The sequence below is a fragment of the Ambystoma mexicanum genome, chromosome 3q (assembly GCF_040938575.1).
Source record: "Ambystoma mexicanum isolate Mex_15411 chromosome 3q, UKY_AmexF1_1, whole genome shotgun sequence".
Lineage (NCBI taxonomy): Eukaryota > Metazoa > Chordata > Amphibia > Caudata > Ambystomatidae > Ambystoma > Ambystoma mexicanum.
In genome coordinates this window covers 1,105,279,132-1,105,300,851 of record NC_090926.1, presented here as the reverse complement: position 1 = coordinate 1,105,300,851, position 21,720 = coordinate 1,105,279,132, and the positions used below count along the sequence as shown (strand labels likewise).

General features: G+C 39.2%; 11 non-coding genes across 11 annotated transcripts; all 11 read right to left on the bottom strand.

Annotated features, from left to right (window-relative positions):
- Positions 1-307: 307 nt before the first annotated feature.
- Positions 308-380, bottom strand: TRNAW-CCA (transfer RNA tryptophan (anticodon CCA)). The gene has a single exon. It is a non-coding gene; the product is annotated as a tRNA-Trp (tRNA).
- Positions 381-2,348: 1,968 nt separating this feature from the next.
- TRNAR-CCG (transfer RNA arginine (anticodon CCG)) lies at positions 2,349-2,424 on the bottom strand. The gene has a single exon. It is a non-coding gene; the product is annotated as a tRNA-Arg (tRNA).
- Positions 2,425-4,389: 1,965 nt separating this feature from the next.
- TRNAR-CCG (transfer RNA arginine (anticodon CCG)) lies at positions 4,390-4,462 on the bottom strand. The gene has a single exon. It is a non-coding gene; the product is annotated as a tRNA-Arg (tRNA).
- Positions 4,463-6,427: 1,965 nt separating this feature from the next.
- TRNAW-CCA (transfer RNA tryptophan (anticodon CCA)) lies at positions 6,428-6,500 on the bottom strand. The gene has a single exon. It is a non-coding gene; the product is annotated as a tRNA-Trp (tRNA).
- Positions 6,501-8,468: 1,968 nt separating this feature from the next.
- Positions 8,469-8,544, bottom strand: TRNAR-CCG (transfer RNA arginine (anticodon CCG)). The gene has a single exon. It is a non-coding gene; the product is annotated as a tRNA-Arg (tRNA).
- A 1,965-nt stretch (positions 8,545-10,509) lies between these two features.
- Positions 10,510-10,582, bottom strand: TRNAR-CCG (transfer RNA arginine (anticodon CCG)). Its single transcript has one exon. It is a non-coding gene; the product is annotated as a tRNA-Arg (tRNA).
- Positions 10,583-12,547: 1,965 nt separating this feature from the next.
- Positions 12,548-12,620, bottom strand: TRNAW-CCA (transfer RNA tryptophan (anticodon CCA)). The gene has a single exon. It is a non-coding gene; the product is annotated as a tRNA-Trp (tRNA).
- Positions 12,621-14,588: 1,968 nt separating this feature from the next.
- On the bottom strand, positions 14,589-14,664 carry TRNAR-CCG (transfer RNA arginine (anticodon CCG)). Its single transcript has one exon. It is a non-coding gene; the product is annotated as a tRNA-Arg (tRNA).
- Positions 14,665-16,629: 1,965 nt separating this feature from the next.
- Positions 16,630-16,702, bottom strand: TRNAR-CCG (transfer RNA arginine (anticodon CCG)). Its single transcript has one exon. It is a non-coding gene; the product is annotated as a tRNA-Arg (tRNA).
- Positions 16,703-18,667: 1,965 nt separating this feature from the next.
- Positions 18,668-18,740, bottom strand: TRNAW-CCA (transfer RNA tryptophan (anticodon CCA)). The gene has a single exon. It is a non-coding gene; the product is annotated as a tRNA-Trp (tRNA).
- Positions 18,741-20,711: 1,971 nt separating this feature from the next.
- On the bottom strand, positions 20,712-20,784 carry TRNAW-CCA (transfer RNA tryptophan (anticodon CCA)). The gene has a single exon. It is a non-coding gene; the product is annotated as a tRNA-Trp (tRNA).
- Positions 20,785-21,720: the final 936 nt, after the last annotated feature.

Below are 21,720 nucleotides of genomic sequence, written 5' to 3'. Positions count from 1 at the left end.
TTAAGAGTAACATCTTAAATGCTGGGGCCCTCATAAGGAATTGAATTAGCAGTATCTGTTTCTCTGCTGCTATACTCCCTGAGAAGCAAAATATTAAGTGATATGTCACAGTTGCAAGGCAGCTCTATGAAGACAGGACAAGATTCACGTGTCTTTACTGCATAGTGTCGCGGTAATACATCAGTATTGACAAGGTGAATGAAATGAGTGTGATGATTTTCATTGATGAGACCTTTTAATCATCTTTATGTTAATATATGTTGAAATTCGTTCATATTTAATTAAGATCAAAATTAAAAATAACTGACGACCCAGGTGGGACTTAAACCCACAATCACCAGCTTTGGAGGCTGATGCCTTATCCATTAGGCCACAGGGCCACTTGATAGAAAAGCACTGATCTGACCATAATAGACCAACTGAACACCAATTCAAACACAGAATAAACACCCCATGGCAAAAACAACAAAAACATGAAAAAAAAACACAGTCAACATGTAGAGCAAGTCTGTGAGTTTGGAAAACACACCTTGCATATGAAGGTCCAGTGAGCGAAGGTAAAGAAAGGAACAACTCCTGCAACACAAACCCTTCCGCAATTCATATTGAACACTTTTGATTGAAGAGAGTATACAGTGCGGTGGTTGCTACTCCTCGCCATCCTTATTTATAGTATTTTGATTTATATGCACTGAAATAGCTTTTAGTTTGGCTTCTGATGTTTTGTCTTCTAAAAAATGTATTTGTATGTACTGGTACTTTCTACAGATGGAAATGAAGATGAACTCAAAATAGGGACAAATAGTCCTGACATACACCAATCCTTAGCAACTGCTTTGGATTGGCCAAATGCGTAAATTCGATGCACTGTGTGTTATATTCTTGGCATTCGCACTTTACAAAATTTAAGAATTGCTGTAAGATTTTTCCATTATGGACACTATTCTAGAGTTCCAGCATTTTTCTTACTCTGTCTCAAAAATTGATGATTTCTACAAACTAGATTTCTTGCCTGGCATATTTTCATTTCACCTGACATCTCTGACTTCCTATCTGTGGTGATCACTGTCTCACGGCCACCCACTTGGTAAAGATAATAACTAGGAGGTCATTGACTTAGTGATAATGTATTCATTGTCTCTAATGATGACTTCTATGATGCCCTCACACTGCAATGCCCTCTTCTAGGTTGGAACATCCTTGCTAACTTGCTTGACTTTTCAAGTAATCCTTCACCTGTTGAAGCCAGATATTTTCCGAAACATGTGTCACAGAGTCTCTTGGGCATGACACTTGACACAATATCCATCTTGAGCACCAGATTTTTTGTGATTTTCATGTCTTACCTATTCATTTCCTTTGACATAGTTTCAGATCCTCTTATTAATCACTCACTGCAAGTTTTGAATGGTGCAGGTTTTGTGGACTTTTCTAAATAAAATGCATTACATTTGAATTCATCACTTTTCTTCCTGTTTTATCATGTTTATGTATTCCTGGTACACTGGTGTCGATTGGTCACTAAAAAGAGCACAACAGGATTCTATTCTACAGTACGGACCGTTGTCTTTCTCAATCGCTCCGATTCCATAATGGCAACAGTGCCGAGCAACAAGGGTACTTAACTGTGCAATCAATTCAAGAAAGTAGTTTCAACTCAGTGTCCACTTTCTGCAGAGACACTGGCAATAGGGCTATTTCGGGTGCTCTTACAGCAGGCTTCATTCTCATAAGACTATATTTTCTAATGCTAGTATTCTTGCAGAGGAAGGTGCTGTTCAGTAACATGTGAGTGCAGTGCAGCTCTATAAAAGGATGATCTACAATCCAGGGACACTACCCAACCAAGAGGACTTCCTGTAACATTCCACGACAGAGACAATCCCTTAAGAGAAACTTTTTCACTGCAGAGATTCTCACTGAGGAAAATGATTCTCAGTGCCAAAACACTGCAAGGAGGCTAGCTTAGGAGGATTCTCTTCACAGTTGAGATGGCACCTGAGGAAGACACTTTTCAGCAATTGGTGGCTACAGGGGAGCTCACTTAAGAGTAACATCTTAAATGCTGGGGCCCTCATAATGAATTGAATGAGCAGTATATGTTTCTCTGCTGCTATACTCCCTGAGAAGCAAAATATTAAGTGATATGTCACAGTTGCAAGGCAGCTCTATGAAGACAGGACAAGATTCACGTGTCTTTACTGCATAGTGTCGCGGTAATACATCAGTATTGACAAGGTGAATGAAATGAGTGTGATGATTTTCATTGATGAGACCTTTTAATCATCTTTATGTTAATATATGTTGAAATTCGTTCATATTTAATTAAGATCAAAATTAAAAATAATTGACTACCCAGGTGGGACTTGAACCCACAATCCCCAGCTTCGGAGGCTGACGCCTTATCCATTAGGCCACAGGGCCACTTGATGGAAAAGCACTGATCTGACCATAATAGACCAGCTGAACACCAATTCACACACAGAATAAACACCCCATGGCAAAAACAACAAAAACATGAAAAAAACACAGTCAACATGTAAAGCAAGTCTGTGAGTTTGGAAAACACACCTTGCATATGATGGTCCAGTGAGCGAAGGTAAAGAAAGGAACAACTCCTGCAACACAAACCCTTCCGCAATTCATATTGAACACTTTTGATTGAAGAGAGTATACAGTGCGGTGGTTGCTACTCCTCGCCATCCTTATTTATAGTATTTTGATTTATATGCACTGAAATAGCTTTTAGTTCGGCTTCTGATGTTTTGTCTTCTAAAAAATGTGTATATACTGGTACTTTCTACAGATGGAAATGAAGATGAACTCAAAATAGGGACAAATAGTCCTGACATGCACCAATCCTTAGCAACTGCTTTGGATTGGCCAAATGCGTAAATTCGATGCACTGTGTGTTATATTCTTGGCATTCGCACTTTACAAAATTTAAGAATTGCTGTAAGATTTTTCCATTATGGACACTATTCTAGAGTTCCAGCATTTTTCTTACTCTGTCTCAAAAATTGATGATTTCTACAAACTAGATTTCTTGCCTGGCATATTTTCATTTCACCTGACATCTCTGACTTCCTATCTGTGGTGATCACTGTCTCACGGCCACCCACTTGGTAAAGATAATAACTAAGAGGTCATTGACTTAGTGATAATGTATTCATTGTCTCTAATGATGACTTCTATGATGCCCTCACACTGCAATGCCCTCTTCTAGGTTGGAACATCCTTGCTAACTTGCTTGCCTTTTCAAGTAATCCTTCACCTGTTGAAGCCAGATATTTTCCGAAACATGTGTCACAGAGTCTCATGGGCATGACACTTGACACAATATCCATCTTGAGCACCAGATTTTTTGTGATTTTCATGTCTTACCTATTCATTTCCTTTGACATAGTTTCAGATCCTCTTATTAATCACTCACTGCAAGTTTTGAATGGTGCAGGTTTTGTGGACTTTTCTAAATAAAATGCATTACATTTGAATTCATCACTTTTCTTCCGGTTTTATCATGTTTATGTATTCCTAGTACACTAGTGTCGATTGGTCACTAAAAAGAGCACAACAGGATTCTATTCTACAGTACGGACCGTTGTCTTTCTCAATTGCTCCGATTCCATAATGGCAACAGTGCCGAGCAACAAGGGTACTTAACTGTGCAATCAATTCAAGAAAGTAGTTTCAACTCAGTGTCCACTTTCTGCAGAGACACTGGCAATAGGGCTATTTCGGGTGCTCTTACAGCAGGCTTCATTCTCATAAGACTATATTTTCTACTGCTAGTATTCTTGCAGAGGAAGGTGCTGTTCAGTAACATGTGAGTGCAGTGCAGCTCTATAAAAGGATGATCTACAATCCAGGGACACTACCCAACCAAGAGGACTTCCTGTAACATTCCACGACAGAGACAATCCCTTAAGAGAAACTTTTTCACTGCAGAGATTCTCACTGAGGAAAATGATTCTCAGTGACATGTCACTGCAAGGAGGCTAGCTTAGGAGGATTCTCTTCACAGTTGAGATGGCACCTGAGGAAGACACTTTTCAGCAATTGGTGGCTACATGGGAGCTCACTTAAGAGTAACATCTTAAATGCTGGGGCCCTCATAATGAATTGAATGAGCAGTATATGTTTCTCTGCTGCTATACTCCCTGAGAAGCAAAATATTAAGTGATATGTCACAGTTGCAAGGCAGCTCTATGAAGACAGGACAAGATTCACGTGTCTTTACTGCATAGTGTCGCGGTAATACATCAGTATTGACAAGGTGAATGAAATGAGTGTGATGATTTTCATTGATGAGACCTTTTAATCATCTTTATGTTAATATATATTGAAATTCGTTCATATTTAATTAAGATCAAAATTAAAAATAATTGACGACCCAGGTGGGACTTGAACCCACAATCCCCAGCTTCGGAGGCTGATGCCTTATCCATTAAGCCACAGGGCCACTTGTTGGCAAAGCACTGATCTGACCATAATACACCATCTGAACACCAATTCACACACAGAATAAACACCCCATGGCAAAAACAACAAAAACATGAAAAAAACACAGTCAACATGTAAAGCAAGTCTGTGAGTTTGGAAAACACACCTTGCATATGATGGTCCAGTGAGCGAAGGTAAAGAAAGGAACAACTCCTGCAACACAAACCCTTCCGCAATTCATATTGAACACTTTTGATTGAAGAGAGTATACAGTGCGGTGGTTGCTACTCCTCGCCATCCTTATTTATAGTATTTTGATTTATATGCACTGAAATAGCTTTTAGTTCGGCTTCTGATGTTTTGTCTTCTAAAAAATGTGTATATACTGGTACTTTCTACAGATGGAAATGAAGATGAACTCAAAATAGGGACAAATAGTCCTGACATGCACCAATCCTTAGCAACTGCTTTGGATTGGCCAAATGCGTAAATTCGATGCACTGTGTGTTATATTCTTGGCATTCGCACTTTACAAAATTTAAGAATTGCTGTAAGATTTTTCCATTATGGACACTATTCTAGAGTTCCAGCATTTTTCTTACTCTGTCTCAAAAATTGATGATTTCTACAAACTAGATTTCTTGCCTGGCATATTTTCATTTCACCTGACATCTCTGACTTCCTATCTGTGGTGATCACTGTCTCACGGCCACCCACTTGGTAAAGATAATAACTAGGAGGTCATTGACTTAGTGATAATGTATTCATTGTCTCTAATGATGACTTCTATGATGCCCTCACACTGCAATGCCCTCTTCTAGGTTGGAACATCCTTGCTAACTTGCTTGACTTTTCAAGTAATCCTTCACCTGTTGAAGCCAGATATTTTCCAAAACATGTGTCACAGAGTCTCATGGGCATGACACTTGACACAATATCCATCTTGAGCACCAGATTTTTTGTGATTTTCATGTCTTACCTATTCATTTCCTTTGACATAGTTTCAGATCCTCTTATTAATCACTCACTGCAAGTTTTGAATGGTGCAGGTTTTGTGGACTTTTCTAAATAAAATGCATTACATTTGAATTCATCACTTTTCTTCCGGTTTTATCATGTTTATGTATTCCTAGTACACTAGTGTCGATTGGTCACTAAAAAGAGCACAACAGGATTCTATTCTACAGTACGGACCGTTGTCTTTCTCAATTGCTCCGATTCCATAATGGCAACAGTGCCGAGCAACAAGGGTACTTAACTGTGCAATCAATTCAAGAAAGTAGTTTCAACTCAGTGTCCACTTTCTGCAGAGACACTGGCAATAGGGCTAATTCGGGTGCTCTTACAGCAGGCTTCATTCTCATAAGACTATATTTTCTACTGCTAGTATTCTTGCAGAGGAAGGTGCTGTTCAGTAACATGTGAGTGCAGTGCAGCTCTATAAAAGGATGATCTACAATCCAGGGACACTACCCAACCAAGAGGACTTCCTGTAACATTCCACTACAGAGACAATCCCTTAAGAGAAACTTTTTCACTGCAGAGATTCTCACTGAGGAAAATGATTCTCAGTGACATGTCACTGCAAGGAGGCTAGCTTAGGAGGATTCTCTTCACAGTTGAGATGGCACCTGAGGAAGACACTTTTCAGCAATTGGTGGCTACAGGGGAGCTCACTTAAGAGTAACATCTTAAATGCTGGGGCCCTCATAAGGAATTGAATGAGCAGTATATGTTTCTCTGCTGCTATACTCCCTGAGAAGCAAAATATTAAGTGATATGTCACAGTTGCAAGGCAGCTCTATGAAGACAGGACAAGATTCACGTGTCTTTACTGCATAGTGTCGCGGTAATACATCAGTATTGACAAGGTGAATGAAATGAGTGTGATGATTTTCATTGATGAGACCTTTTAATCATCTTTATGTTAATATATGTTGAAATTCGTTCATATTTAATTAAGATCAAAATTAAAAATAACTGACGACCCAGGTGGGACTTAAACCCACAATCCCCAGCTTTGGAGGCTGATGCCTTATCCATTAGGCCACAGGGCCACTTGATAGAAAAGCACTGATCTGACCATAATAGACCAACTGAACACCAATTCAAACACAGAATAAACACCCCATGGCAAAAACAACAAAAACATGAAAAAAAAACACAGTCAACATGTAGAGCAAGTCTGTGAGTTTGGAAAACACACCTTGCATATGAAGGTCCAGTGAGCGAAGGTAAAGAAAGGAACAACTCCTGCAACACAAACCCTTCCGCAATTCATATTGAACACTTTTGATTGAAGAGAGTATACAGTGCGGTGGTTGCTACTCCTCGCCATCCTTATTTATAGTATTTTGATTTATATGCACTGAAATAGCTTTTAGTTTGGCTTCTGATGTTTTGTCTTCTAAAAAATGTATTTGTATGTACTGGTACTTTCTACAGATGGAAATGAAGATGAACTCAAAATAGGGACAAATAGTCCTGACATACACCAATCCTTAGCAACTGCTTTGGATTGGCCAAATGCGTAAATTCGATGCACTGTGTGTTATATTCTTGGCATTCGCACTTTACAAAATTTAAGAATTGCTGTAAGATTTTTCCATTATGGACACTATTCTAGAGTTCCAGCATTTTTCTTACTCTGTCTCAAAAATTGATGATTTCTACAAACTAGATTTCTTGCCTGGCATATTTTCATTTCACCTGACATCTCTGACTTCCTATCTGTGGTGATCACTGTCTCACGGCCACCCACTTGGTAAAGATAATAACTAGGAGGTCATTGACTTAGTGATAATGTATTCATTGTCTCTAATGATGACTTCTATGATGCCCTCACACTGCAATGCCCTCTTCTAGGTTGGAACATCCTTGCTAACTTGCTTGACTTTTCAAGTAATCCTTCACCTGTTGAAGCCAGATATTTTCCGAAACATGTGTCACAGAGTCTCATGGGCATGACACTTGACACAATATCCATCTTGAGCACCAGATTTTTTGTGATTTTCATGTCTTACCTATTCATTTCCTTTGACATAGTTTCAGATCCTCTTATTAATCACTCACTGCAAGTTTTGAATGGTGCAGGTTTTGTGGACTTTTCTAAATAAAATGCATTACATTTGAATTCATCACTTTTCTTCCTGTTTTATCATGTTTATGTATTCCTGGTACACTGGTGTCGATTGGTCACTAAAAAGAGCACAACAGGATTCTATTCTACAGTACGGACCGTTGTCTTTCTCAATCGCTCCGATTCCATAATGGCAACAGTGCCGAGCAACAAGGGTACTTAACTGTGCAATCAATTCAAGAAAGTAGTTTCAACTCAGTGTCCACTTTCTGCAGAGACACTGGCAATAGGGCTATTTCGGGTGCTCTTACAGCAGGCTTCATTCTCATAAGACTATATTTTCTAATGCTAGTATTCTTGCAGAGGAAGGTGCTGTTCAGTAACATGTGAGTGCAGTGCAGCTCTATAAAAGGATGATCTACAATCCAGGGACACTACCCAACCAAGAGGACTTCCTGTAACATTCCACGACAGAGACAATCCCTTAAGAGAAACTTTTTCACTGCAGAGATTCTCACTGAGGAAAATGATTCTCAGTGCCAAAACACTGCAAGGAGGCTAGCTTAGGAGGATTCTCTTCACAGTTGAGATGGCACCTGAGGAAGACACTTTTCAGCAATTGGTGGCTACAGGGGAGCTCACTTAAGAGTAACATCTTAAATGCTGGGGCCCTCATAAGGAATTGAATTAGCAGTATCTGTTTCTCTGCTGCTATACTCCCTGAGAAGCAAAATATTAAGTGATATGTCACAGTTGCAAGGCAGCTCTATGAAGACAGGACAAGATTCACGTGTCTTTACTGCATAGTGTCGCGGTAATACATCAGTATTGACAAGGTGAATGAAATGAGTGTGATGATTTTCATTGATGAGACCTTTTAATCATCTTTATGTTAATATATGTTGAAATTCGTTCATATTTAATTAAGATCAAAATTAAAAATAATTGACTACCCAGGTGGGACTTGAACCCACAATCCCCAGCTTCGGAGGCTGACGCCTTATCCATTAGGCCACAGGGCCACTTGATGGAAAAGCACTGATCTGACCATAATAGACCAGCTGAACACCAATTCACACACAGAATAAACACCCCATGGCAAAAACAACAAAAACATGAAAAAAACACAGTCAACATGTAAAGCAAGTCTGTGAGTTTGGAAAACACACCTTGCATATGATGGTCCAGTGAGCGAAGGTAAAGAAAGGAACAACTCCTGCAACACAAACCCTTCCGCAATTCATATTGAACACTTTTGATTGAAGAGAGTATACAGTGCGGTGGTTGCTACTCCTCGCCATCCTTATTTATAGTATTTTGATTTATATGCACTGAAATAGCTTTTAGTTCGGCTTCTGATGTTTTGTGTTCTAAAAAATGTGTATATACTGGTACTTTCTACAGATGGAAATGAAGATGAACTCAAAATAGGGACAAATAGTCCTGACATGCACCAATCCTTAGCAACTGCTTTGGATTGGCCAAATGCGTAAATTCGATGCACTGTGTGTTATATTCTTGGCATTGGCACTTTACAAAATTTAAGAATTGCTGTAAGATTTTTCCATTATGGACACTATTCTAGAGTTCCAGCATTTTTCTTACTCTGTCTCAAAAATTGATGATTTCTACAAACTAGATTTCTTGCCTGGCATATTTTCATTTCACCTGACATCTCTGACTTCCTATCTGTGGTGATCACTGTCTCACGGCCACCCACTTGGTAAAGATAATAACTAAGAGGTCATTGACTTAGTGATAATGTATTCATTGTCTCTAATGATGACTTCTATGATGCCCTCACACTGCAATGCCCTCTTCTAGGTTGGAACATCCTTGCTAACTTGCTTGCCTTTTCAAGTAATCCTTCACCTGTTGAAGCCAGATATTTTCCGAAACATGTGTCACAGAGTCTCATGGGCATGACACTTGACACAATATCCATCTTGAGCACCAGATTTTTTGTGATTTTCATGTCTTACCTATTCATTTCCTTTGACATAGTTTCAGATCCTCTTATTAATCACTCACTGCAAGTTTTGAATGGTGCAGGTTTTGTGGACTTTTCTAAATAAAATGCATTACATTTGAATTCATCACTTTTCTTCCGGTTTTATCATGTTTATGTATTCCTAGTACACTAGTGTCGATTGGTCACTAAAAAGAGCACAACAGGATTCTATTCTACAGTACGGACCGTTGTCTTTCTCAATTGCTCCGATTCCATAATGGCAACAGTGCCGAGCAACAAGGGTACTTAACTGTGCAATCAATTCAAGAAAGTAGTTTCAACTCAGTGTCCACTTTCTGCAGAGACACTGGCAATAGGGCTATTTCGGGTGCTCTTACAGCAGGCTTCATTCTCATAAGACTATATTTTCTACTGCTAGTATTCTTGCAGAGGAAGGTGCTGTTCAGTAACATGTGAGTGCAGTGCAGCTCTATAAAAGGATGATCTACAATCCAGGGACACTACCCAACCAAGAGGACTTCCTGTAACATTCCACGACAGAGACAATCCCTTAAGAGAAACTTTTTCACTGCAGAGATTCTCACTGAGGAAAATGATTCTCAGTGACATGTCACTGCAAGGAGGCTAGCTTAGGAGGATTCTCTTCACAGTTGAGATGGCACCTGAGGAAGACACTTTTCAGCAATTGGTGGCTACATGGGAGCTCACTTAAGAGTAACATCTTAAATGCTGGGGCCCTCATAATGAATTGAATGAGCAGTATATGTTTCTCTGCTGCTATACTCCCTGAGAAGCAAAATATTAAGTGATATGTCACAGTTGCAAGGCAGCTCTATGAAGACAGGACAAGATTCACGTGTCTTTACTGCATAGTGTCGCGGTAATACATCAGTATTGACAAGGTGAATGAAATGAGTGTGATGATTTTCATTGATGAGACCTTTTAATCATCTTTATGTTAATATATATTGAAATTCGTTCATATTTAATTAAGATCAAAATTAAAAATAATTGACGACCCAGGTGGGACTTGAACCCACAATCCCCAGCTTCGGAGGCTGATGCCTTATCCATTAGGCCACAGGGCCACTTGTTGGCAAAGCACTGATCTGACCATAATACACCATCTGAACACCAATTCACACACAGAATAAACACCCCATGGCAAAAACAACAAAAACATGAAAAAAACACAGTCAACATGTAAAGCAAGTCTGTGAGTTTGGAAAACACACCTTGCATATGATGGTCCAGTGAGCGAAGGTAAAGAAAGGAACAACTCCTGCAACACAAACCCTTCCGCAATTCATATTGAACACTTTTGATTGAAGAGAGTATACAGTGCGGTGGTTGCTACTCCTCGCCATCCTTATTTATAGTATTTTGATTTATATGCACTGAAATAGCTTTTAGTTCGGCTTCTGATGTTTTGTCTTCTAAAAAATGTGTATATACTGGTACTTTCTACAGATGGAAATGAAGATGAACTCAAAATAGGGACAAATAGTCCTGACATGCACCAATCCTTAGCAACTGCTTTGGATTGGCCAAATGCGTAAATTCGATGCACTGTGTGTTATATTCTTGGCATTCGCACTTTACAAAATTTAAGAATTGCTGTAAGATTTTTCCATTATGGACACTATTCTAGAGTTCCAGCATTTTTCTTACTCTGTCTCAAAAATTGATGATTTCTACAAACTAGATTTCTTGCCTGGCATATTTTCATTTCACCTGACATCTCTGACTTCCTATCTGTGGTGATCACTGTCTCACGGCCACCCACTTGGTAAAGATAATAACTAGGAGGTCATTGACTTAGTGATAATGTATTCATTGTCTCTAATGATGACTTCTATGATGCCCTCACACTGCAATGCCCTCTTCTAGGTTGGAACATCCTTGCTAACTTGCTTGACTTTTCAAGTAATCCTTCACCTGTTGAAGCCAGATATTTTCCAAAACATGTGTCACAGAGTCTCATGGGCATGACACTTGACACAATATCCATCTTGAGCACCAGATTTTTTGTGATTTTCATGTCTTACCTATTCATTTCCTTTGACATAGTTTCAGATCCTCTTATTAATCACTCACTGCAAGTTTTGAATGGTGCAGGTTTTGTGGACTTTTCTAAATAAAATGCATTACATTTGAATTCATCACTTTTCTTCCGGTTTTATCATGTTTATGTATTCCTAGTACACTAGTGTCGATTGGTCACTAAAAAGAGCACAACAGGATTCTATTCTACAGTACGGACCGTTGTCTTTCTCAATTGCTCCGATTCCATAATGGCAACAGTGCCGAGCAACAAGGGTACTTAACTGTGCAATCAATTCAAGAAAGTAGTTTCAACTCAGTGTCCACTTTCTGCAGAGACACTGGCAATAGGGCTAATTCGGGTGCTCTTACAGCAGGCTTCATTCTCATAAGACTATATTTTCTACTGCTAGTATTCTTGCAGAGGAAGGTGCTGTTCAGTAACATGTGAGTGCAGTGCAGCTCTATAAAAGGATGATCTACAATCCAGGGACACTACCCAACCAAGAGGACTTCCTGTAACATTCCACTACAGAGACAATCCCTTAAGAGAAACTTTTTCACTGCAGAGATTCTCACTGAGGAAAATGATTCTCAGTGACATGTCACTGCAAGGAGGCTAGCTTAGGAGGATTCTCTTCACAGTTGAGATGGCACCTGAGGAAGACACTTTTCAGCAATTGGTGGCTACAGGGGAGCTCACTTAAGAGTAACATCTTAAATGCTGGGGCCCTCATAAGGAATTGAATGAGCAGTATATGTTTCTCTGCTGCTATACTCCCTGAGAAGCAAAATATTAAGTGATATGTCACAGTTGCAAGGCAGCTCTATGAAGACAGGACAAGATTCACGTGTCTTTACTGCATAGTGTCGCGGTAATACATCAGTATTGACAAGGTGAATGAAATGAGTGTGATGATTTTCATTGATGAGACCTTTTAATCATCTTTATGTTAATATATGTTGAAATTCGTTCATATTTAATTAAGATCAAAATTAAAAATAACTGACGACCCAGGTGGGACTTAAACCCACAATCCCCAGCTTTGGAGGCTGATGCCTTATCCATTAGGCCACAGGGCCACTTGATAGAAAAGCACTGATCTGACCATAATAGACCAACTGAACACCAATTCAAACACAGAATAAACACCCCATGGCAAAAACAACAAAAACATGAAAAAAAAACACAGTCAACATGTAGAGCAAGTCTGTGAGTTTGGAAAACACACCTTGCATATGAAGGTCCAGTGAGCGAAGGTAAAGAAAGGAACAACTCCTGCAACACAAACCCTTCCGCAATTCATATTGAACACTTTTGATTGAAGAGAGTATACAGTGCGGTGGTTGCTACTCCTCGCCATCCTTATTTATAGTATTTTGATTTATATGCACTGAAATAGCTTTTAGTTTGGCTTCTGATGTTTTGTCTTCTAAAAAATGTATTTGTATGTACTGGTACTTTCTACAGATGGAAATGAAGATGAACTCAAAATAGGGACAAATAGTCCTGACATACACCAATCCTTAGCAACTGCTTTGGATTGGCCAAATGCGTAAATTCGATGCACTGTGTGTTATATTCTTGGCATTCGCACTTTACAAAATTTAAGAATTGCTGTAAGATTTTTCCATTATGGACACTATTCTAGAGTTCCAGCATTTTTCTTACTCTGTCTCAAAAATTGATGATTTCTACAAACTAGATTTCTTGCCTGGCATATTTTCATTTCACCTGACATCTCTGACTTCCTATCTGTGGTGATCACTGTCTCACGGCCACCCACTTGGTAAAGATAATAACTAGGAGGTCATTGACTTAGTGATAATGTATTCATTGTCTCTAATGATGACTTCTATGATGCCCTCACACTGCAATGCCCTCTTCTAGGTTGGAACATCCTTGCTAACTTGCTTGACTTTTCAAGTAATCCTTCACCTGTTGAAGCCAGATATTTTCCGAAACATGTGTCACAGAGTCTCATGGGCATGACACTTGACACAATATCCATCTTGAGCACCAGATTTTTTGTGATTTTCATGTCTTACCTATTCATTTCCTTTGACATAGTTTCAGATCCTCTTATTAATCACTCACTGCAAGTTTTGAATGGTGCAGGTTTTGTGGACTTTTCTAAATAAAATGCATTACATTTGAATTCATCACTTTTCTTCCTGTTTTATCATGTTTATGTATTCCTGGTACACTGGTGTCGATTGGTCACTAAAAAGAGCACAACAGGATTCTATTCTACAGTACGGACCGTTGTCTTTCTCAATCGCTCCGATTCCATAATGGCAACAGTGCCGAGCAACAAGGGTACTTAACTGTGCAATCAATTCAAGAAAGTAGTTTCAACTCAGTGTCCACTTTCTGCAGAGACACTGGCAATAGGGCTATTTCGGGTGCTCTTACAGCAGGCTTCATTCTCATAAGACTATATTTTCTAATGCTAGTATTCTTGCAGAGGAAGGTGCTGTTCAGTAACATGTGAGTGCAGTGCAGCTCTATAAAAGGATGATCTACAATCCAGGGACACGACCCAACCAAGAGGACTTCCTGTAACATTCCACGACAGAGACAATCCCTTAAGAGAAACTTTTTCACTGCAGAGATTCTCACTGAGGAAAATGATTCTCAGTGCCAAAACACTGCAAGGAGGCTAGCTTAGGAGGATTCTCTTCACAGTTGAGATGGCACCTGAGGAAGACACTTTTCAGCAATTGGTGGCTACAGGGGAGCTCACTTAAGAGTAACATCTTAAATGCTGGGGCCCTCATAAGGAATTGAATTAGCAGTATCTGTTTCTCTGCTGCTATACTCCCTGAGAAGCAAAATATTAAGTGATATGTCACAGTTGCAAGGCAGCTCTATGAAGACAGGACAAGATTCACGTGTCTTTACTGCATAGTGTCGCGGTAATACATCAGTATTGACAAGGTGAATGAAATGAGTGTGATGATTTTCATTGATGAGACCTTTTAATCATCTTTATGTTAATATATGTTGAAATTCGTTCATATTTAATTAAGATCAAAATTAAAAATAATTGACTACCCAGGTGGGACTTGAACCCACAATCCCCAGCTTCGGAGGCTGACGCCTTATCCATTAGGCCACAGGGCCACTTGATGGAAAAGCACTGATCTGACCATAATAGACCAGCTGAACACCAATTCACACACAGAATAAACACCCCATGGCAAAAACAACAAAAACATGAAAAAAACACAGTCAACATGTAAAGCAAGTCTGTGAGTTTGGAAAACACACCTTGCATATGATGGTCCAGTGAGCGAAGGTAAAGAAAGGAACAACTCCTGCAACACAAACCCTTCCGCAATTCATATTGAACACTTTTGATTGAAGAGAGTATACAGTGCGGTGGTTGCTACTCCTCGCCATCCTTATTTATAGTATTTTGATTTATATGCACTGAAATAGCTTTTAGTTCGGCTTCTGATGTTTTGTGTTCTAAAAAATGTGTATATACTGGTACTTTCTACAGATGGAAATGAAGATGAACTCAAAATAGGGACAAATAGTCCTGACATGCACCAATCCTTAGCAACTGCTTTGGATTGGCCAAATGCGTAAATTCGATGCACTGTGTGTTATATTCTTGGCATTGGCACTTTACAAAATTTAAGAATTGCTGTAAGATTTTTCCATTATGGACACTATTCTAGAGTTCCAGCATTTTTCTTACTCTGTCTCAAAAATTGATGATTTCTACAAACTAGATTTCTTGCCTGGCATATTTTCATTTCACCTGACATCTCTGACTTCCTATCTGTGGTGATCACTGTCTCACGGCCACCCACTTGGTAAAGATAATAACTAAGAGGTCATTGACTTAGTGATAATGTATTCATTGTCTCTAATGATGACTTCTATGATGCCCTCACACTGCAATGCCCTCTTCTAGGTTGGAACATCCTTGCTAACTTGCTTGCCTTTTCAAGTAATCCTTCACCTGTTGAAGCCAGATATTTTCCGAAACATGTGTCACAGAGTCTCATGGGCATGACACTTGACACAATATCCATCTTGAGCACCAGATTTTTTGTGATTTTCATGTCTTACCTATTCATTTCCTTTGACATAGTTTCAGATCCTCTTATTAATCACTCACTGCAAGTTTTGAATGGTGCAGGTTTTGTGGACTTTTCTAAATAAAATGCATTACATTTGAATTCATCACTTTTCTTCCGGTTTTATCATGTTTATGTATTCCTAGTACACTAGTGTCGATTGGTCACTAAAAAGAGCACAACAGGATTCTATTCTACAGTACGGACCGTTGTCTTTCTCAATTGCTCCGATTCCATAATGGCAACAGTGCCGAGCAACAAGGGTACTTAACTGTGCAATCAATTCAAGAAAGTAGTTTCAACTCAGTGTCCACTTTCTGCAGAGACACTGGCAATAGGGCTATTTCGGGTGCTCTTACAGCAGGCTTCATTCTCATAAGACTATATTTTCTACTGCTAGTATTCTTGCAGAGGAAGGTGCTGTTCAGTAACATGTGAGTGCAGTGCAGCTCTATAAAAGGATGATCTACAATCCAGGGACACTACCCAACCAAGAGGACTTCCTGTAACATTCCACGACAGAGACAATCCCTTAAGAGAAACTTTTTCACTGCAGAGATTCTCACTGAGGAAAATGATTCTCAGTGACATGTCACTGCAAGGAGGCTAGCTTAGGAGGATTCTCTTCACAGTTGAGATGGCACCTGAGGAAGACACTTTTCAGCAATTGGTGGCTACATGGGAGCTCACTTAAGAGTAACATCTTAAATGCTGGGGCCCTCATAATGAATTGAATGAGCAGTATATGTTTCTCTGCTGCTATACTCCCTGAGAAGCAAAATATTAAGTGATATGTCACAGTTGCAAGGCAGCTCTATGAAGACAGGACAAGATTCACGTGTCTTTACTGCATAGTGTCGCGGTAATACATCAGTATTGACAAGGTGAATGAAATGAGTGTGATGATTTTCATTGATGAGACCTTTTAATCATCTTTATGTTAATATATATTGAAATTCGTTCATATTTAATTAAGATCAAAATTAAAAATAATTGACGACCCAGGTGGGACTTGAACCCACAATCCCCAGCTTCGGAGGCTGATGCCTTATCCATTAGGCCACAGGGCCACTTGTTGGCAAAGCACTGATCTGACCATAATACACCATCTGAACACCAATTCACACACAGAATAAACACCCCATGGCAAAAACAACAAAAACATGAAAAAAACACAGTCAACATGTAAAGCAAGTCTGTGAGTTTGGAAAACACACCTTGCATATGATGGTCCAGTGAGCGAAGGTAAAGAAAGGAACAACTCCTGCAACACAAACCCTTCCGCAATTCATATTGAACACTTTTGATTGAAGAGAGTATACAGTGCGGTGGTTGCTACTCCTCGCCATCCTTATTTATAGTATTTTGATTTATATGCACTGAAATAGCTTTTAGTTCGGCTTCTGATGTTTTGTCTTCTAAAAAATGTGTATATACTGGTACTTTCTACAGATGGAAATGAAGATGAACTCAAAATAGGGACAAATAGTCCTGACATGCACCAATCCTTAGCAACTGCTTTGGATTGGCCAAATGCGTAAATTCGATGCACTGTGTGTTATATTCTTGGCATTCGCACTTTACAAAATTTAAGAATTGCTGTAAGATTTTTCCATTATGGACACTATTCTAGAGTTCCAGCATTTTTCTTACTCTGTCTCAAAAATTGATGATTTCTACAAACTAGATTTCTTGCCTGGCATATTTTCATTTCACCTGACATCTCTGACTTCCTATCTGTGGTGATCACTGTCTCACGGCCACCCACTTGGTAAAGATAATAACTAGGAGGTCATTGACTTAGTGATAATGTATTCATTGTCTCTAATGATGACTTCTATGATGCCCTCACACTGCAATGCCCTCTTCTAGGTTGGAACATCCTTGCTAACTTGCTTGACTTTTCAAGTAATCCTTCACCTGTTGAAGCCAGATATTTTCCAAAACATGTGTCACAGAGTCTCATGGGCATGACACTTGACACAATATCCATCTTGAGCACCAGATTTTTTGTGATTTTCATGTCTTACCTATTCATTTCCTTTGACATAGTTTCAGATCCTCTTATTAATCACTCACTGCAAGTTTTGAATGGTGCAGGTTTTGTGGACTTTTCTAAATAAAATGCATTACATTTGAATTCATCACTTTTCTTCCGGTTTTATCATGTTTATGTATTCCTAGTACACTAGTGTCGATTGGTCACTAAAAAGAGCACAACAGGATTCTATTCTACAGTACGGACCGTTGTCTTTCTCAATTGCTCCGATTCCATAATGGCAACAGTGCCGAGCAACAAGGGTACTTAACTGTGCAATCAATTCAAGAAAGTAGTTTCAACTCAGTGTCCACTTTCTGCAGAGACACTGGCAATAGGGCTAATTCGGGTGCTCTTACAGCAGGCTTCATTCTCATAAGACTATATTTTCTACTGCTAGTATTCTTGCAGAGGAAGGTGCTGTTCAGTAACATGTGAGTGCAGTGCAGCTCTATAAAAGGATGATCTACAATCCAGGGACACTACCCAACCAAGAGGACTTCCTGTAACATTCCACTACAGAGACAATCCCTTAAGAGAAACTTTTTCACTGCAGAGATTCTCACTGAGGAAAATGATTCTCAGTGACATGTCACTGCAAGGAGGCTAGCTTAGGAGGATTCTCTTCACAGTTGAGATGGCACCTGAGGAAGACACTTTTCAGCAATTGGTGGCTACAGGGGAGCTCACTTAAGAGTAACATCTTAAATGCTGGGGCCCTCATAAGGAATTGAATGAGCAGTATATGTTTCTCTGCTGCTATACTCCCTGAGAAGCAAAATATTAAGTGATATGTCACAGTTGCAAGGCAGCTCTATGAAGACAGGACAAGATTCACGTGTCTTTACTGCATAGTGTCGCGGTAATACATCAGTATTGACAAGGTGAATGAAATGAGTGTGATGATTTTCATTGATGAGACCTTTTAATCATCTTTATGTTAATATATGTTGAAATTCGTTCATATTTAATTAAGATCAAAATTAAAAATAACTGACGACCCAGGTGGGACTTAAACCCACAATCCCCAGCTTTGGAGGCTGATGCCTTATCCATTAGGCCACAGGGCCACTTGATAGAAAAGCACTGATCTGACCATAATAGACCAACTGAACACCAATTCAAACACAGAATAAACACCCCATGGCAAAAACAACAAAAACATGAAAAAAAAACACAGTCAACATGTAGAGCAAGTCTGTGAGTTTGGAAAACACACCTTGCATATGAAGGTCCAGTGAGCGAAGGTAAAGAAAGGAACAACTCCTGCAACACAAACCCTTCCGCAATTCATATTGAACACTTTTGATTGAAGAGAGTATACAGTGCGGTGGTTGCTACTCCTCGCCATCCTTATTTATAGTATTTTGATTTATATGCACTGAAATAGCTTTTAGTTTGGCTTCTGATGTTTTGTCTTCTAAAAAATGTATTTGTATGTACTGGTACTTTCTACAGATGGAAATGAAGATGAACTCAAAATAGGGACAAATAGTCCTGACATACACCAATCCTTAGCAACTGCTTTGGATTGGCCAAATGCGTAAATTCGATGCACTGTGTGTTATATTCTTGGCATTCGCACTTTACAAAATTTAAGAATTGCTGTAAGATTTTTCCATTATGGACACTATTCTAGAGTTCCAGCATTTTTCTTACTCTGTCTCAAAAATTGATGATTTCTACAAACTAGATTTCTTGCCTGGCATATTTTCATTTCACCTGACATCTCTGACTTCCTATCTGTGGTGATCACTGTCTCACGGCCACCCACTTGGTAAAGATAATAACTAGGAGGTCATTGACTTAGTGATAATGTATTCATTGTCTCTAATGATGACTTCTATGATGCCCTCACACTGCAATGCCCTCTTCTAGGTTGGAACATCCTTGCTAACTTGCTTGACTTTTCAAGTAATCCTTCACCTGTTGAAGCCAGATATTTTCCGAAACATGTGTCACAGAGTCTCATGGGCATGACACTTGACACAATATCCATCTTGAGCACCAGATTTTTTGTGATTTTCATGTCTTACCTATTCATTTCCTTTGACATAGTTTCAGATCCTCTTATTAATCACTCACTGCAAGTTTTGAATGGTGCAGGTTTTGTGGACTTTTCTAAATAAAATGCATTACATTTGAATTCATCACTTTTCTTCCTGTTTTATCATGTTTATGTATTCCTGGTACACTGGTGTCGATTGGTCACTAAAAAGAGCACAACAGGATTCTATTCTACAGTACGGACCGTTGTCTTTCTCAATCGCTCCGATTCCATAATGGCAACAGTGCCGAGCAACAAGGGTACTTAACTGTGCAATCAATTCAAGAAAGTAGTTTCAACTCAGTGTCCACTTTCTGCAGAGACACTGGCAATAGGGCTATTTCGGGTGCTCTTACAGCAGGCTTCATTCTCATAAGACTATATTTTCTAATGCTAGTATTCTTGCAGAGGAAGGTGCTGTTCAGTAACATGTGAGTGCAGTGCAGCTCTATAAAAGGATGATCTACAATCCAGGGACACGACCCAACCAAGAGGACTTCCTGTAACATTCCACGACAGAGACAATCCCTTAAGAGAAACTTTTTCACTGCAGAGATTCTCACTGAGGAAAATGATTCTCAGTGCCAAAACACTGCAAGGAGGCTAGCTTAGGAGGATTCTCTTCACAGTTGAGATGGCACCTGAGGAAGACACTTTTCAGCAATTGGTGGCTACAGGGGAGCTCACTTAAGAGTAACATCTTAAATGCTGGGGCCCTCATAAGGAATTGAATTAGCAGTATCTGTTTCTCTGCTGCTATACTCCCTGAGAAGCAAAATATTAAGTGATATGTCACAGTTGCAAGGCAGCTCTATGAAGACAGGACAAGATTCACGTGTCTTTACTGCATAGTGTCGCGGTAATACATCAGTATTGACAAGGTGAATGAAATGAGTGTGATGATTTTCATTGATGAGACCTTTTAATCATCTTTATGTTAATATATGTTGAAATTCGTTCATATTTAATTAAGATCAAAATTAAAAATAACTGACGACCCAGGTGGGACTTAAACCCACAATCCCCAGCTTTGGAGGCTGATGCCTTATCCATTAGGCCACAGGGCCACTTGATAGAAAAGCACTGATCTGACCATAATAGACCAACTGAACACCAATTCAAACACAGAATAAACACCCCATGGCAAAAACAACAAAAACATGAAAAAAAAACACAGTCAACATGTAGAGCAAGTCTGTGAGTTTGGAAAACACACCTTGCATATGAAGGTCCAGTGAGCGAAGGTAAAGAAAGGAACAACTCCTGCAACACAAACCCTTCCGCAATTCATATTGAACACTTTTGATTGAAGAGAGTATACAGTGCGGTGGTTGCTACTCCTCGCCATCCTTATTTATAGTATTTTGATTTATATGCACTGAAATAGCTTTTAGTTTGGCTTCTGATGTTTTGTCTTCTAAAAAATGTATTTGTATGTACTGGTACTTTCTACAGATGGAAATGAAGATGAACTCAAAATAGGGACAAATAGTCCTGACATACACCAATCCTTAGCAACTGCTTTGGATTGGCCAAATGCGTAAATTCGATGCACTGTGTGTTATATTCTTGGCATTCGCACTTTACAAAATTTAAGAATTGCTGTAAGATTTTTCCATTATGGACACTATTCTAGAGTTCCAGCATTTTTCTTACTCTGTCTCAAAAATTGATGATTTCTACAAACTAGATTTCTTGCCTGGCATATTTTCATTTCACCTGACATCTCTGACTTCCTATCTGTGGTGATCACTGTCTCACGGCCACCCACTTGGTAAAGATAATAACTAGGAGGTCATTGACTTAGTGATAATGTATTCATTGTCTCTAATGATGACTTCTATGATGCCCTCACACTGCAATGCCCTCTTCTAGGTTGGAACATCCTTGCTAACTTGCTTGACTTTTCAAGTAATCCTTCACCTGTTGAAGCCAGATATTTTCCGAAACATGTGTCACAGAGTCTCATGGGCATGACACTTGACACAATATCCATCTTGAGC